The sequence below is a fragment of the Euleptes europaea genome, chromosome 1 (assembly GCF_029931775.1).
Source record: "Euleptes europaea isolate rEulEur1 chromosome 1, rEulEur1.hap1, whole genome shotgun sequence".
NCBI classification, from domain to species: domain Eukaryota; kingdom Metazoa; phylum Chordata; class Lepidosauria; order Squamata; family Sphaerodactylidae; genus Euleptes; species Euleptes europaea.
The window spans coordinates 6845715-6864705 of NC_079312.1; the positions used below are offsets into that span (position 1 = coordinate 6845715).

General features: G+C 44.6%; 1 pseudogene; it reads right to left on the reverse strand.

The window, feature by feature from the left end:
• Positions 1-2910: 2910 nt before the first annotated feature.
• On the reverse strand, positions 2911-18301 carry LOC130477251 (zinc finger protein ZFP2-like; annotated as a pseudogene).
• Positions 18302-18991: the final 690 nt, after the last annotated feature.

The window sequence follows — 18991 nt, forward strand, 5'->3', positions numbered from 1 at the left end:
CCAAATAATGCACTTTCAATCCACTTTCAGTGCACCTTAACGATCATTTGCAAGTGGATTTTGCCAGTTCACGCAGTACAATCCACCTTCAACGTGCACTGAAAGTGGATGTGAAAGTGCTTACTCTATGCCCAGAGGAAGGCAAGAAACCTCCAGGATCCCCGGGCCAATATGGTCTGGAGGAAAATTCCTTTCTGAACTAGCTCTGGATAAATGGTTAGGGACTGTGGTCTATACTGCTGTGTTTAGTTTCTGGTAAGCAGGGTCCTATTTAAGTGATTTCTATACCACTCAGTGTGCCAGGTGAAGACTTAAGCTATGCTTCAGCTCTTCCTGGTGGTTCCAGACTTCTAAAATCCTAGTGCCTCCGGGCTACTGAATGTCCCATTTTTTGTGACTGCAGTGGATGAATATGTGGAATCTGCCTTGAGTCCCTGTGAGAAATAAAGAACTGAAATCTCCCATGACCTCTATGTCCCATCTCTTTGCAAATTTTGTAATCTGGTCTAAGAGTGTATCATCCAAGTCCTTGGCCTGGCCTGGTGGTCTATAACAGACCCCTACCATAATATCACTATTATTTCTTATTCCTTTTACTTTTACCCAGAGAATATCAACTAACCTTCCAAGCTCTGATTCATGTATTTTCTCACCACTATATACATCCTTGACGTATAATGCTACTCCTCTCCCCTGCCTTATTGGTCTATCCCTAAATTGTACCTCTCAACCCTAATATTCCAATTGCGAGTCTCATCCCACCAAGTTTCAGTAAGGTAGGAGATTTCCTGTCTGGGGTGGGGACAAAGAAGGCCAAAGCTCACTTCCTCGTTCTTCCAAACTTCCACCGACATATTCCCTGAACTGCACAACAGAGAGGAGAGAAGGGATCCCCCTTCCACCATCCATCTTGGTCTCCATTAATTCCCTTAGATTCCCTGATGTTTTACAGTAAAGAGGAAACATGCGTGAACACATGAAGCTGCGGTATACTGAATCAGACCCTTGGTCCACCACAGTCAGTACTGTCTACTCAGACAAGCAGCAGCTCTCCAGGGTCTCAGGTAGAGGTCACCTACTTGCCTGGTAACTTTAACTGGAGATGCCGGGGATTGAACCTGGGACCTTCTGCATGCCAAGCAGCCACAGCCCCTCCCCATGCCCGGCTTGGCTCTCACTGGGCCCTGCTCTGAACAGGACATGGAAGAGCAGAGCATTACAAGGAAAGGAGCTCTGCCACTCAGCAAAGGCCCCTCCCTCCTCTGGTCCAGTCAAATCGACAAGGCCATTCCTTGTCTCCTCCCGTTAGACTCAGTCACTCAAACAAAGGACTGCGGATATATTCCCTGCTCTTCCACAGACCTAGGTCCATGGCATCTCCTTGGCGCATAAAGTGTCAAAGGGGTGACAGGTTGATCAGAAACAAACCACAAAGTGCTGAGGTGTCAATCCTCACAAAACCAAGGTAACACTACCACTAGCCCCTTTATTAACTTGCCAGGAAGAGACCAAGGGACCAAGTCTCCAGCCCTCCCGTGTCACTCTCTCTACCTCTTACTGCTTCTTAATTTATTAGTTTTAAGCTGATTATTAAAATATACAATATAGACCACATCTGAACAACTGAAAATCAATCATTTCCCTCTCTCTGAACCATCGTGAATTTTGTTGTATTAATAATTCTCTTACTACTGCTTTACCGGCATCCCATACTATTTCTTCTGATATCCCTTTATCTACATTCTCCAAAAAATAATTCTGTATGTCTATTTTTAATTTGTCTACTATCTTCTTGTTTGTCAATAAATATTCATTTATAGACCATTTATTTCTCTTATTCCCCATGTTAATTTTAATTAAAATCGCGTTATGATCAGATAATACCTTTGGTAAAATCTCAGGAGTTTCAGAGAAATTTGTAATACCTTTAGAAAGCCAAAACATATCTATTCTTGAGTGAGAGAAATGTCTAGATGAATAAAAAGTGTAACCCTTTTTATTACCATTCATCAATCTCCATATGTCAAACATTTCCCACTGTTCTATAAAGTGATTAAAAATACCTGGTAGTTTACCCTCACATTTACCCTTTTTCTTCTTTGCACATCTATCCAACCTTGGGTCCATCACTCCATTAAAGTCTCCCATCCAATCATTTTTTCTTTAGCATGTTCAGCTAATATCACTGCCAACTCATAAAACATTTTTTGATTACTATTAGGTGCATAGATGCCAACTAACAATATTTTTTGGAAACCACTTACAATTTCTACCAATAGGATCCTCCCCTCCTTATCTTTATATAGAATTTTAGGTTCTAGTGTCACAGGAATATACATTGCTATACCATTTGTTTTTTTCTTTTCATTACATGATGTAAATAATTTACCCAAATTTTAATTGCCCCAATCTTATAACGTCCTTTGGTAAAATATGAGTTTCCTGTAAACAAAAAATATTAGCTTTTGACTTTTGTGATAGAATATTTTCTTCCTCTTATTAGGAGAGTTTAAACCATTAACATTCCAAGACAATATTCGTAACATGTTAGCGTTCAACATGTTCTTCTTAAACCTTTTCCCATTTCTAATCTCACCCCCACCCCCACCCCCTTATCCTCCTATAGTTTCTTCTTCCTGTTTTTAAAATAGTTCAGCCGTCTTCTTGTGAGTCCTCCTCTGACGATGGTGGGTTTTGCCCACCACTTGCTTCTGCCACCTTTCCTTCTTCAGTAAGAAGAAGCATTCCAAGCATTCATATGGCTTCTCCCCTGTGTGAACCCTTTGATGTAGTTAGGTGACCATTCCAAGAGAAGCACTTTCCACACTCCAGCCATTGATATGGCTTCTCCCCTGTGTGAACCCTTTGATGTTTAGTTAGGCTGCTATTGCAAGAGAAGCACTTTCCACACTCCAGGCATTCATATGGCTTCTCCCGTGTGAACCTTTTGGTGTGAAGTTAGACTGCCATTCTCAGAGAAGCACTTTCCACACTCCAGGCATTTATATGGCTTCTTCCCCGTGTGGACCCTTTGATGTTTAGTTAGGTGACCATTCCGAGAGAAGCACTTTCCACACTCCAGGCATTTATATGGCTTCTCCCCTGTGTGAACCCTTTGATGTACAGTTAGGTCACCATTCCGAGAGAAGCATTTCCCACACTCCAGGCATTCATATGGCTTCTCCCCTGTGTGAACCTTTTGATGTGAAGTTAGGTCACCATTCCGAGAGAAGCACTTTCTACACTCAAGGCATTCATGTGGCTTCTCCCCTATGTGAACCTTTTGATGTGAGGTTAGGCTGCCATTCTCAGAGAAGCACTTTCCACACTCCTGGCATTCATATGGCTTTTCCCCTGTGTGAAGCCTTTGATGTACAGTTAGGTGAAAATTCCGAGAGAAGCACTTTCCACACTCCAGGCATTTATATGGCTTCTCCCCTGTGTGAACCCTTTGATGTACAGTTAGGTGACCATTCTGAAAGAAGCACTTTCCACACTCCAGACATTGATATGGCTTCTCCCCTGTGTGAAGCTTTTGATGATAAGTTAGGCTGCTATTGCAAGAGAAGCACTTTCCACACTCCAGGCATTTATATGGCTTTTCCCCTTTGTGAAGCTTTTGATGTTTAGTTAGGCTGCTATTGCAAGAGAAGCACTTTCCACACTCCAGGCATTCATATGGCTTCTCCCCTGTGTGAAGCCTTTGATGTACAGTTAGGTGACCATTCCGAGAGAAGCACTTTCCACACTCCAGGCATTTATATGGCTTCTCCCCTGTGTGAACCCTTTGATGTACAGTTAGCTGACTATTCTGAGAGAATAACTTTCCACACTCCAGGCATTGATATGGCTTCTCCCCTGTGTGAAGCTTTTGATGTTTAGTTAAGTTGCTATTCTGAGAGAAGAACTTTCCACACTCCAAGCATTTATATGGTTTTTCTCCTTTGTGAACCCTTTGATGCATCGTTAGGCTGCTATTGCAAGAGAAGCACTTTCCACATTCCAAGCAATTATCTTCATTTTTCCCCACAATTGTTCTTGCTGATTCCTTTTCCCTCACCATCTCCCTCACATCTGGAACTGCAAAAGAGAGTCAGAAATTGAAGAATGAAAAGATAAGAAATACCAGTTAGCACATACAGTTCTATTGTGTTCATGTAGGAAGTACGCAGAGACAGAATGGGGAAAATGCCCTTTTTTAAAAAGTGTGTTTTAATATATATATATTTTTTTTTTGTTTAAAGAAAAGGAAAAATATGGACAGACTTCAAACTGGAGGCTGGAGCCATGGGCAGATAAGACAGATATTTCTTAAAACCTTGAAAATGACCTGGGTTTGCAGAAAAATCTGAAATTATAAGAACTGTACTCAGTGTCCATTGCTAAGAAACAACACAGTACTGCCAGCCTTCCAGTCATGGTTTCTGTCATAAGCAGGGGAAGGAGACAGGACCAGAGGGTGTTTGACTTTTCAAGGTCCACTCACCTAGGCCAGGCCCAGCAGCAACCAGGGCTGGGTAACATGATATTACATGAGTTGCATGACTCACCCAGGACTGGCTACTTGCTCGTGTTCAACAGCACTCACACTGTAGAATCAGTGTAGTGTAGTGGTTAGAATTTCTTTTTTTATATATATTTTTATTTTTCATTACTGATTAAATGAACAAAAAGAAGAAAGGGAAAGGGAAAATAATTATATTTAAATATCATTTTGTTAACATATGAAAGATTTCTACCCCTCTTTTAAATATAATACAGTATTCTATATTATTGCCATCTAAACAAATTGATATTCTTATCTAAGTGGTAACTTGATTTGGTTGGTCCTTTCGTCTGGTGGTTGTAATGTATTCATAAAAAGATTTCCATTTCTCCTGATTTTGTTCTTGTGTATTATCTTTCATGTATTTCATTAGTTGTGCCACCGTTATGTATTCTAGGGATTTATCTATCCATTGGTTTTTGTAGGTTATCCGGGCTGTGTAACCGTGGTCTTGGTATTTTCTTTCCTGACGTTTCGCCAGCAGCTGTGGCAGGCATCTTCAGAGGAGTAACACTGAAGGACAGTGTCTCTCAGTGTCAAGTGTGTAGGAAGAGTAATATATAGTCAGAAAGGGGTTGGGTTTGAGCTGAATCATCGTCCTGCAAAAAGTATCAAGGTAATGTGCTAATCATTGTCCTGTAAGTATCAAGATAATGTGCTAATGAGGGTATAAATAAATATATTACTCTTCCTACACACTTGACACTGAGAGACACTGTCCTTCAGTGTTACTCCTCTGAAGATGCCTGCCACAGCTGCTGGCGAAACATCAGGAAAGAAAATACCAAGACCACGGTTACACAGCCCGGATAACCTACAAGAACCAATGAACTCTGACCGTGAAAGCCTTCGACAATATTATCTATCCATGTTTGAATTCATATGGGCTAGGAGCACAAAATGAAGTAGGAGAGCGACTCATAGAATTCTATCAAGACAGCCATTCGTTCTTTGTGAACTCATGTTTTAGGCCAGGGGTCGGCAAACTCATTAGTCAAAAGAGCCAAATATCAACAGTAAAATGATTGAGATTTCTTTTGAGAGCCAAATTTCTTAAACTTAAACTATATAGGTAGGTACACTGTTTATTAACTTAATAAACTTTAAAGTTTTAAGTCTTAATTAAACTACAGGTACACTGAATAAAACTTGATACCATACTTAATAGTGATCTTATTTATTGATAAAAATTAAATTGTAAATCCCTGCCATTTCCCCCTCCCCGTCCGGAGTCCTCGTCTGGAGGCCTGGTCTACCGCGAGTCCCATTGGGAGGCCAGGTCTACCCATTGGCTTTCTTGGCAGTAGACCTGGCCTCCGGAGGCCCATAGAAGCCAATGGGTAGACTCTGAAGGGGGACTTTTTCCCCTCCTCGGAGTCCAGGTCTACTGCCAAAGAAGCCAGTGGGTAGATATGGCCTCCCAATGGGACTCAGCTGGAGGCCAGGTCTACCAAAGGAAGCCCGCCCCGCCCAACAGCTGATAGGCGGGGGGGCAGGAACCGCCGAGCTGCCCGCCCAGCAATCGCGCAGCTAGAGGGGAGGGGAGGCTTTAGCCTCCCAACCATTGAGGGCAAGGGAAAGGGGGACCCGGCCATTCTCCACAGTGGGGGGGGGGGAAGAGAGAGCGCCCGCTCACCTGCTCTCTCGCGCTCGCTCGCTCTCTCTCTCAGGCGTGCCGGCTCCGCAGCCCAAGTTCGGAGAGCCGCACTCAACGGGCCAAAGAGCTGCATGCGGCTCGGGAGCCGCAGTTTGCAGACCCTGTTTTAGGCAACCAAACAGGCAACGGTATATGTGGACATCACCAGATACCCAATATAGAAATCAAATAGAAGATTACACAACTGGAAGATGAAGATGGAGAAGCTCTATTCTCTCTGCTAAAACAACACCAGGAGTCAACTGTGGTACAGACCATGATCGAAGGAACATGTTACATATCATTGTTAGAAGTTCAGTAATTTCCCATTTGAGTTCTTCAAAAACTCTAGGATGAATACCGTCTGGTCCTTGTGACTTGTTAGTTTGCAGTTTGTCTAGATGTTCTAGGACTTCCTGCCTTGTTACCACTATTTGCCCCAGTTCCTCATTCTCCCCTCTCCAAAACATCTGTTCAGGAGAAGGTATCTACCCTATATCTGCAACAGTGAAGACAGAGGAGAAGAATTCATTTAGTTTCTCAGCAATCATGTTATCCTCCCATCGTGTTTCTTTATTCCAATTGTCATTCAATGGTCCAAGTGCTTCCTTAGCTGGTTCCCTACTCCTAATGTAATTTCTTATTGTTGGTCTTGATTTGTTTAGCGATACGTCCCTCAAAATCTCTGTTTGCTTGCATTTCCGTTGTGCAAGTTTGTGTTTACTTTTGTTTGTCTCATTTGGGCAATCCTTCCAGTTTCTGAAGGAAGCTCCCCCCCCATACCTTCCTTCACCTTACCCATTAGCCTTGGTGATGACCACTTGGACTTAATACCACCTTTTCTGACCTGCGGTATACAATCTACCCCCAAGCCTTTTCCAGAGATTTAACCCTCCTAACTGCTCTTTTCCGTTTCTTTTTTTTTTTACCAGGTTCATCATTTCCCTCTTTTAAAATCAAAGGTAATTGTGTGAGATTTCCCAGGCACTTTCCCATAGACATATAAATTAAATCTGATGCCATTGTGGTCACTATTGCCAACTGGCTTAACTACATCCACATCCTGCACCAAGTCGTTGAGAGCACCACAGAGTATGAAGTCCAGGATCGCCTCCTCTCTGGCTGGGTCCACAACAGTCTGTTCGAGGGCACAATCATTGAGGATGTCTAGAAATTTTATTCCTTTGGCTTGACTGGAGCATGCATTCATCCAGATAATATGAGGGTAGTTAAAATTTCCCTTTATTACTGCTTCATCACATTAATTTCTCGTGCGAGTAAAGCGATGCTCAAAATCTTACAACAAAGACTGTTACCATACATGGAACAAGAAATGCCTGATGTTCAAGCTGGATTAAGAAAAGGAAGCGGCACTAAAGATCATATTGCAAATTTACAATGTCAGAAGAAAATTGGCTTGCGTTTTATAGATTACAGCACAGCTTTTGACTGCGTGGATCATGAAAAGTTATGGCTGGTTTTAAAAGAAATGGGTGTGCCACAGTATCTGATTGTTTTGACACGCGACTTGACTCTGGACAACAGGCTACTGTGAGGACAGAATATGGAGAAACAGAATGGTTCCCAATTGGCAAAGGTGCCTCCCAAGGATGTATTATATTTCCCCACCTCTTCAATCTAAACGCAGAACATATCATAAGGAAAACTGGATTAGATTTAGATGAAGATGGAGTGAAAATTGGGGGGAGGAACGTTAACAATTTGACATATGCTGATGATACCACATTACTGGCAGAAAATAACAAAGACTTGAAATGACTACTGGTGAAAGTTCAAGCAGAAAGTGCCAAAGCAGGTCTTTGCTTCCCTCAGGCAGAGGCAGCATAATCTCTAGTATTTGTAGGTGGCAGTTTACATTGCATTCACTCAAAGTGTAAGGTTTTACATTATATTAGTGCTGTGTGAGAAAAGAAAAATCTCCCTTTGAAATACTGCATGCTGGGTATTGTAATTTAGTACTGGGCTAGGTCAGGTGTTCCTGCATTTGTTCAGTGATTGGTCAGACATAATTCCTCTTCCTGGCAACTCCAGCTTGACGCCAGCAGGCTAACCGCTGGTTAACTGCTGTTTTTTCATTCGTTGAAGATATGAGGCAATGAGAAACGTGCCAAATCCATCTCTTTTTCACAGTCTTCTACCCAGGGAATCTCATCACAAAGCCTCACTCTATTACTCATCCTCAACCAGGGTGTAAGTTCGCAGATCTATTCTGGATGGATGTAGAGTTAATAAACTTGACTTGAGACTGAGTAGAGTTAGAATCATAGACTCACAGAATTGGAAGGGACCACCAGGGTCATCTAGTCCAACCCCCTGCACATCTAGTCCAACCCCTTGCACAATGCAGGAAATTCACAACTACCCCCCCACAGTGAGTGGTACAGAAATTACTTAAATAGGACCCTACTTACCATAAGCTAAAAACAGCAGTATAGACTACAGTCCCGGTTCATTTATCCAGAGCTAGTTCAGAAAGGAATTTCCCTCCAGACCATATTGGCCCAGGGATCCTGGAGGTTTCTTGCCTTCCTCTGGGCATAGAGTAAGGGCTACTTTCACACAGCTCAAAGAATGCACTTTTAATCCACTTTGAAGGTCCAGCATCCTGGTCATAAAGTGGCCGATCAGCTGTGCTGGAGAGTCAAACAGACTCACTAGAGAGGCCAAGCACTGCTCCTGAAGCTGCCTCCTGGCACTGGTGTTGTGGGGTTTACTGCCTCTGAATATGGAGGTTCGCTTCAGTCACTATGGCTAGTAGCCCTTTATAAATGAAATCTTGGGCTGCATCAACAAAAGTATATAGTGTCCAGATCACGCAAAGTGATGGTATCGCTTTACTCTACTCTGGTTAGACATCACCTAGAGTACTGTGTTCAGTTTGGGGCACCGCAGTTTAAGAAAGATGTAGACAAGCTGGAATGTGTCCAGAGGAGGGCAACAAGGATGGTGAGGGGTCTGGAGACCAAGTCCTATGAGGAAAGGTTGAAGGAGCTGGGTATGTTTAGCCTGAAGAGGAGAAGACTGAGACTGGGAAGGACAGCCATGAAAGAGCTAGAAAAGATTTCTAAGTGTAAGGATGTGTCACTGGCAACCAAGATCAAGTTAATTCATACCATACTATTCCCCTTTACTATGTATGGACAATGAAGAAAGCTGACAGGAAGAAAGTAGATTCCTTTGAAATGTGGACTTTTCTGGATACCGTGGACCGCGAAAAAGATAAATCAGTGGGTTCTAGATCAAATCAATCCTGAACTCTCACTAGAAGCTAAAGTAACTAAACTGAGGCTATCGTACTTTGGTCACATTATGAGAACAAGAATCACTGGGAAAGACAATAATGCTAGGAAAAGTGGTAGAGCCAACATGAAATGGATTGACTCAATCAAGGAAGCCACAGCCCTTAGTTTGCAAGACCACAGAAAGGCTGTTAATGAAAGGACGTTTTGGAGGACACTGATTCCTAGGGTTGCCATGAGTCGGAAAAGACTTGACAGCACTTAACACACAACACACACAAACCCATGAGTAGCAGTACCAGCAGGCAGCATCAGGAGAAGAACTCGGCCTCTTTTGGCTCTCCAGGGCAGCTGATCAGCCACAGTGTGAAACAGGACGCTGGACTAGATGGACAAGTGGACTGATCCAGCAAGACTTCTCTTCTATTCTTAAAGAAGAGAAATGGGACTCAATTCTTCAATGATTTCAGCTGAATAAAAAGAAGCCACATATTTTTTTTCCAGGGGAAGGAAGGTTCTATCCGGGGCCGAGTGGGCAAAGGAGGGGTCAGAGGGCAAAGGTGCACCTCCCCATACTCCCAAGCTTCCAGAGAGACATACAGAACAGCATTCAAATATTTAATGCTTTCCTTTTCTCGTGATGTGACATCCCCAGGTGCAGGAGTTCCATTCCTCCCTCTGCGGCAAAAGGAATTGTCTCCTGAAATTCAAGAGTGTCAAAGGAAGATGAATTCCCCTCCATTCTCTTCTGTGTGCATAATAAAAGAGAAACGATCCTTACCCAGAGAGGCGACAGTCTCATAATTTTCCTCTGTAACTTCCCAGAAGAGTTTTCTTTGGCCGGGATCCAGCAGAGCCCATTCCTCCTCCGTGAAGAACACGGCTACCTCCTCAAAGGACACTAGCGATCTCTGAAAGGGAAGAAGAGTTGGTTTTTATACGCTAACTTTTTCTCCCACAAGGGAGAATCAAACCGGCTTACAATCACCTTCCCCCTCCTCACAACTGGTGCCCTGTGAGGTAGGTGGGGCTGAGAGAGTGTGACTAGCTCAAGGTCACCCAGCGGGCTTCATGTGTAGGCGTGGGGGAACTAATCCAGTTCAGGAGTGGGGAATCAAACCTGGTTCTCCAGATCAGTGTCCACCGCTCCAATCCACCGCTCTTAACCACTACACCATGGTGGCTCCAACTCAGCTCAAACCAATAGACGAGAAATTGATCACTTTCCATCTTTCCCCTCCCTTCTTACAATCCATGTGGTTAAGTAAAGCTAATATAAAGGATATTGATTTCCAGGAAGTACTGGTTTAGGCCTGCAGTGTGTGCTGTCCTCTACTATTTAACTTAGCTCCAATGATCACACATAAATATGCATGTTACCTATCTATACTAAGAGTTCCAAGATATCACCACGCATTGACGCTGACTACATTTAACGTACTGCCATCTGCACGCCTGACAGGAAGGTACCAAAACTTCTGCCTAACTGTAAACGTTGTCCTTGCTCTGTTATCCTAATAGAGACACCGGCTCATGTGTCTTTCCAAGGTAGATTTTATGAACAGGCACACTTGATTTATTGGAATCTCTGTTGACCAATAAGAAAATGTTCTCTGAGCAGAAGTTTTACTCTGCTTCTGAATGGCCTGTGGGCTGTAATAAAGACCGACTTGACTTCAGACCAGCTGCTGAGTCAGAGAGCTTCTTGAGGATGTCGCTCATTGGAATCACACTCCAAAGGGAGCAACAGAAGGTTTTTAAAGGTCTTAGGAGCAAAATATGGCCAAACGCCTCCTTTGGGGTGGCCTGTGGAGCTCGCAAAAACAGCACTGAGAATGGGGACCCAGTAAGGACAGAGAACCCTGCTGCATGTGACCAGGAGATCACCTAAGTTTTAATAATAAAATAATCGCTAGCTGGTTGCCTGGAACACGTTCAAGAGAGTAAAAACATAAGAGTCCCCTTCTATTCTCCCTCCGGCCACCTCTTTTTCTTTCACTTCTGTTCACAAGTGATTTCTTTCCGTCTCCTACTCTTACCCAAGAGCTGTTGAGGAAATCCTGACTCACCTTTCCTACAGACGTGCAAGAGTCAAATTCTCCCTGCAGCTGGGGGAAACAAGAGAGAAGAGAGGCCCTGTGGGATTCCACATTGCAAATTTTTCCTTCTCCAACTCCAGGAAAAACTGCTCCTTGGACATTGACAAGAGACAGGGTTGACCTCTCTGGTGCTTGCAAGGCCTTCTGGGAAATGTAGTTTCCTGCAATAGCAAGACACAAATGGAATGAAAAAGCCCAAAGCATCTGGGAATGTGGAAGAGAAGGTTTTGTTATCCGTTTGTCACTACGCGGGGCAGCTTCATATGTACATCAATGAATAAATTTTGCTGTTTTCTGAAACCCTGTTTCAGTGAGCTGTGTACTCTTCGGGCTCAATACAAAACCTGCCTCACAGAAGAGACCCAAAGCTTTTACTTTTGCTACCCTAAGGACATCTTGTCACTAAGGGGAAGGTTTATACCACACAAAAACAAAAAGGAAATAATGTGGAACCAGGAACACAGGGGAAAATGAGGCGCCCTCTAAATGTTTTGCTAAACACGGAAGCAATCGTAATCCCCAGATCCCACACTGAGCCAAGTGGTTCTTGCATTGGAACCGACGATTGATGGTGGAACACAGAACTCAGGTGTCTCAAAACTGGCCACTCGCCTCAGAATGATGCGACTCTTAGTGCCAGAAAGGAATTGAATCAGACCATCCTGCCACAGATTCACTCTTCTCCATCACTCTGTTCTTGGAGACAATGGAAGTGAAGGCTGCCTGTTTGCGGCAGGCAGAAATCATCACAAAATATAAGAGCACAGTGAGCTATGGGGTTGGCAAGGGGCATAAGCAGGTCAGACCTGTAGCAAATAAATCACAGAATCATAGCATTGGAAGGGACCATCAGGGTCATCTAGTCCAACCCCCTGCACAATGCAGGAAACTCACAACTACCTCCCCCCCCCACACATACATCCAGTGACCCCTACTCCATGCCCAGAAGATGGTCAAGGTGCCCTCCCTCTCATTATCTGCTTAAGGTCATAGAATCAGCATTGCTGACAGATGGCCATCTAAACTCTTCTTTAAAACCTCCAGGGAAGGAGAGCTTACCACCTCCCGAGGAAGCCTGTTCCACTGAGAAACCGCTCTAACTGTTAGAAAATTCTTTCTTCCTAATGTCTAAATGGAAATTATTTTGATTTAGTTTCAAGCCACTAGTTCTGGTCTGACCCTCTGGGCCAAAAGAAAACAACTCTGCACCCTCCTCTATATGACAGCCCTTCAAATACTTGAAGATGGTTATCATATCCCCTCTCAGTCTTCTCCTCTTCAGGCTAAACATACCCAGCTCCTTCAACCTTTCTGCACAGGACTTGGATTCCAGACCCCTCAACATCTTTGTTGCCTTCCTCTGGACACGTTCCAGCTTGTCTACATCTTTCTTAAACTGCGGTGCCCAAAACTGAACACAGTACTCTAGGTGAGGTCTAACCAGAGCAGAGTAAAGCGATACCATCACTTTGCGGGATCTGGATGTCAGAGTATCAAGTTGGTTGTAATAATCTGACAGTAACAGCTGTGTGATAGCTGTCAGATCTGGGAGATCTGAGAGGTCAAAGATGATGTAAGCAGAAGCCATAGCCTTGCTGGTACCAAAGGGAACTGCAGTAATCCGGATCTGGGCAGTTTGCTGATGTAATGCTTGGGAAGGTCTACAGGTGGCCTAATGCAGATCAGGTGCAGTGTGTATATATAAGGCTATGTAACTGTGATTCTGTTGCTTAACCTAACAACTATCCTATTTGGAGGAAGCCTGGAAGTAGTAGTGGAGAAGTGTACGTGATGGTATGTTTTATCTGTGCACTGTAAATAAAAGACACTGTTTCTTATAAAGCAAGACTTCTGGTGGTATGTCCTGGAGGAACTCCTAATCCACTTGCTTCCACGACACTGGACACTATATTTCTGATGATGCAGCCCAAGACTGCATTATAAAGGGCTACTAGCCATAGTGACTGAAGTGAACTTCCATATTCAGAGGCAGTAAACCCCACAACACCAGTGCCAGGAGGCAGCTTCAGGAGCAGTGCTTGGCCTCTCTAGTGAGTCTGTCTGACTCTCCAGCGCAGCCACTGTATGAACAGGATGCTGGACTAGATGGACAACTGGACTGGGAGAGTTGATTTTTTAGTGATTGCAACGGAATAAACAAAAGCCACGCTTTGTTTTCCAGGGGAAGTAGGTTAAAAATGTAGAAACGTAAGGGCGGAAGGGACCTCCAATCTCATGTAGTACAACCTCTTGTGCAATGCAGGAAATCTACAACTCTAGCTTCCCCCCTCATTCCCACATTGACTCTTAGGGCATTTTCACACAGCCCAAATAATGCACTTTCAATCCACTTTCAGTGCACCTTAACGATCATTTGCAAGTGGATTTTGCCAGTTCACACAGAACAATCCACTTTCAAAGTGTATTGAAAGTGGATTGAAAGTGCATTCTTTGGACTGTGTTTGGCTTCTGGTAAGCAGGGTCCTATTTAAGTGATTTCTATACCACTCAGTGTGCCAGGTGAAGACTTAAGCTATGCTTCAGCTCTTCCTGGTGGTTCCAGACTTCTAAAATCCTAGTGCCTCTGGGCTACTGAATGTCCCATTTTTTGGGACTGCAGTGGATCACTATGTGGAATCTGTCTTGAGTCCCTGTGAGAAATAAATAAAGAACTGAAATCTCCCAGGACCTCTATGTCCCATCTCTTTGCAAATTTTGTAATCTGGTCCAAGAGCATATCATCCAAGTCCTTCGCCTGGCCTGGTGGTCTATAACAGACCCCTACCGTAATATCACTATTATTTCCTATTCCTTTTACCTTTACCCAGAGAATATCAACTAACCTTCCCTGCTGATTCATGTATTTTCTCACCACTATATACATCCTTGACGTATAATGCTACTCCTCCCCCTTCCTTGTTTGTCTATTCCTTTTAAACAAGTTGTACTCCTCAACCCTAATATTCCAATTGTGAGTCTCATCCCACCAAGTTGCAATAAAGCAGAAGATTTCCTGTCTGGGGTTGGGGCAAAGAAGGCCCACTTCCAAAGAAGGTTCACTTCCTCGTTCTTCCAAACTTCTACAGGCATATTCCCTGAACTGCACAGCAGGGAGGAGAGAAGGGATCTCCCCTCCACCCTCCATCTTGATCTCCATTAATTCTCTTAGATTCCCTGATGTTCTACAGTAAACGGGAAACATGCATGAACACATGAAGCTGCGATATACTGAATCAGACCCTTGGTCCATCAAAGTCAGTATTGTCTGCTCAGACCAGCAGCGGCTCTCCTGGGTCTCAGGTAGAGGTCACCTACTTGCCTGGTAACTTTAACTGGAGATGCCGGGGATTGAACCTGGGACCTTCTGTGTGCCAAGCAGAGGCTCTACCAATGAGCCACAGCCCCTCCCCGTGCCCGGCTTGGCTCTCACTGGGCCCTGCTCTGAACAGGACATGGAAGAGCAGAGCATTACAAGGAAAAGGATCTCTGCCCACGCAGCAAAGGCCCCTCCCTCCTCTGGTCCAGTCAAATCAACAAGGCTATTCCTCGCCTCCTCCCATTAGACTCAGTCACTCAAACAAAGAACTGTGGGAGCCACTCCATGTCAAAGTAGAAAGGCAAAAGAAGAAAACAGGGGCTGCCAGGATTTCCTAGTAAGAACCTAACTGGAGATCAACTATCCCAATCAGAGCCCTCCTCATTGACACACTTCTCTTCACAGCATCAATGTATTGGCATCAATACATTGATCTCCATGTGTGGGAGCTCTGTTCTTTCTTCTGTGGCAAACAGAAGTATGTTCTGAAATTCAAGAGGGCCAAAGGAAGATGCCAGCCTCTCCGTTCCCTTCCACGTTCATGGTAAAAAGGAAAAGATTCTTACCCACTGAGCCCACGGTCTCGTAATTTTCCTCCATCACTTTCCAGTAGAGCTTTCTTTGGCTGGGATCCAGCAGAACCCATTCCTCCTCCATAAAGAACACGGCTACCTCCTCAAAGGACACTGGTGATCTCTGAAAGAGGAAAATATGACCCAGTTGGTATTCTATACTTGTCTGTGAGCACTGAAGAGTGAAAGAACCCCATCGACCAGTCAATTGAGTAAAATAATGCAATACCTCAAACCGAAGGCAAGAAAAATTGTGTTCTTTTTCCCCCTGCCTCTGACAGATATAATATACTTTATTTATTTATTTTTATTTCAAAAGAAGAACCAAAATAACAGAAGGGGGTAAAAGTCTAAACCCAGCAACTAAAAAAAGGACACACAGAGACACACCGGGGCAGAACTCCAATATTAGAAAAAGCTGACATCACAGTCGGCTTTCATAGACTACTTTGGTCCTGAAAAACACATAAAGATCTTTTTACATCATCATTGTGTCAACAAGGCTGCAGTGTGAAACCTGCTCTTTTAAAAGTCTAAAACAGTTACAAAAAAATAAAATAAAAAGGATTAGTCCATTTTCCTCCATGCTTATGTCCCCGCTTGAAACCTACTGCGATCCATCTGTCTGGAAATGCAACAAGTATCTGACCTATCAAGACTTTGTCAGCAAATCTGGAGAGAGTAAGCAATTATCTAGCTTGAAAAAAGAAGACTTAAACTGGTTAACATACCTACAATTAAGATCAAGACTTAAGGAAGATTGTTTCAAAATGGGTGTGCTTAGGGCACAAACAGAATTGGAAACCATTATAGTGAAACACCAAGCCAATTAGCTTGGTAGAATCTACAAGCTACTTTTGAAATACAATACTGAAACAGAACAGGTAAAGATCAACGTGATCAAATAGATGCAAAATCTTGGAGAAGTGATTCCCATGGAACAATGGGAATCACTCTGTATCAGAGAACTAAAATTTACAGCCAACCAAGACATACGTGAAAACTGGTACAAAGTGTTTTACAGATGGCACCTCATTCCACAATTGTTACAAAAGATGCAAAACACTGAACAAGGTACCTGTTGGAAATGCAATGCACAAGAAGGGTCTTTTTTCCACGCATGGTGGACTTGCCCTAATGGACAAAGGGATTGGAAGGGCATCCATAACGAATTACAGAAGCTATTTCAGATAAAATTCACCTTGGACCCGAAGTGCATGCTGTTGCAACTATCTGCTCAATCTAGAGAACTATTTAAATATGCCACAACAGCTGCAAGAAATGCTTTCGCCCAAAAATGGAAGCTGACATGGCTTCTAGGTGTTGAAGAATGGAAGGAGAAGCTGTCTGAATATGCAACCATGGCCAAAATGACTAATTTAGCTCACAATAAACAACAGTATGAGTCGCTTTAGGAAAATTGGAAACTTGATTATCAACATGTAAAAGATTAGCCACATATGATGTTATAAGGTACAACTTGATATAATTTCATTGATTATTTCTTTATGCTGGGAAAGCTGTTTAGATATGTGTAAACAATGTACTAGCTTGTTCTCTGTTGCTCCAGAGACTGGGACATGGAGTAATGGATTTAAACTAATGGAAAAGCGATTCCACCTGAACATTAAGAAGAACATTGTCGAAGGCTTTCACGGTCAGAGTTCATTGGTTCTTGTAGGTTATCCGGGCTGTGTAACCGTGGTCTTGGAATTTTCTTTCCTGACGTTTCGCCAGCAACTGTGGCAGGCATCTTCAGAGTAGTAACACTGAAGGACAGTGTCTCTGAGACCACGGTTACACAGCCCGGATAACCTACAAGAACCAATTAAGAAGAACTTTCTGATGGTGAGGGCTGTCCAATGGTGGAATGCACTGCCTCGGAGGTGGTGGAGTCCCCATCTTTGGAGGACTTTAAGCAGAGGCTGGATGGCCATCTGTCAGGAGTGCTTTGATTGCGGGATCCTGCATTGCGGGGGGAGGGTTGGGGTCGCTGGGGATGTGGGGGGTTGGACTAGATGACCCTGGTGGTCCCTTCCAACTCTATGATTCTGTGATTCTACTGCGATGCACAATCAAATGCAGTTTAATAAAAAAAAATTAGACTCATTTTTATTTTTTCTGTTTTTCCCTTTTCTATATTAAAAATGCATTAATTTTCGTTTTTTTAAAAATAAATAAGTCCATACGCAATAGTTGTTTATATGCCAAGCATTCAAAGACTGATAAACTTCTAAGGTCTTCAATGCATTGATTTACCGGAGGTGGACATTTATTCCTCCAGTGCTACAATGACACAAGTCTTCGAGCTATAATCAGGGCACAGAGGGTTCATTTCGTGGACCTCCAAGGGATGAGCAGATCATTTAAAAATATTGTTTAAAAAACAATCAACAGTCTAATAATAAAAAATTGATGCAAGTAATAACTTCCTCGCACAAAAACCAATTGACTGGACAGGCCCAAAGCCTACTTCCCATCCTAAGAGCAAAATGTGGCCAAACGCCTCTTTAGGGGTTGGCCTGTGGAACCTGCAAAGAAGGACGCCGTGAGCTAAGGGGGCCCAGTAAGGACAGACGAGGAATGCTGCTGGGTCAGTCCAAGGGTCCGTCGAGGTCAGGGGACCCCAACGTGTGGCTGCTGGGCCCCACGGCGCCTGTTGACACCTTGCTCTGGTGCTGGCCAAGGATTTCAAGGAAGCGGGTGGGTTTTTGCTCTGCAAGGCTTCTGATGGACTGTTGTTGCAGAGCTGATTGACGGTGCAAATGTTTTTAGACGTTGCTTTGGTGGCAGCGGCCACCCCAGAGCGAGGGTCTTCCACCGTGTGACTGAAGTCCAGCCGTGTTGTGGCTCCGCCTCCTGCCGCTGCCATGTTTTGCTGCGGTTCCCACCAGGCCCTGGCAGAACTCCCCCCTGGGCCCCCAGTAGGGTTGCCAGCTCCCGGTTGGGGGACACCCCTGGAGGCTCTGGAGGGGGGGCTGAGGAAGGTGGGCTGTGGAGAAGGGAGGGTTCAGTGGCCCAAGGGGCCCTTTTCTCCCGGGGGAATCGGTCCCTGCGGGTTGGAGGTCAGTTGTAACAGCGGGAGGCCTCCAGCTCCCACCCGGAGGTTGGCAACCAGGAGCCCGCAGGCTCCAAAGGGGACCCAAGAGCAGAACAAGCCCTGGCCTGGTGGGCTGGAGCACGTTGGAGTGGGTGGAAACAGCAGCATCATCCCCCACCCCCACATCTTGCCCGGGGAAGCCCCTCCCCTTTCTTCCCAGGCTCCTTCCGGCCAGCTCCACCCTGCAGGAGCGCTGTGAGCTCCATCCCTCCCTCCCTCCCTTGCGGCCCTTTCGCCCCCCGTGGCAGGGATGTTTCCCCTCTTCCCCCTCCCCTATCCTCTCGCCCCCCAGACCCCGCCTCAGGAAAACCTTCCGCTCACCTTCCCCGCAGGCGCGCAGGAGCCCCCTCCTCCCGCCATGGCCGTCCCCCCCAGACCCCCTTCCTCCTCCCCCCACCCTCGGGGACAAAGCCTCTCCCCCCTTCCCACCGAGGGCGACCGCACTCCTCCTCCTCCTCGCAA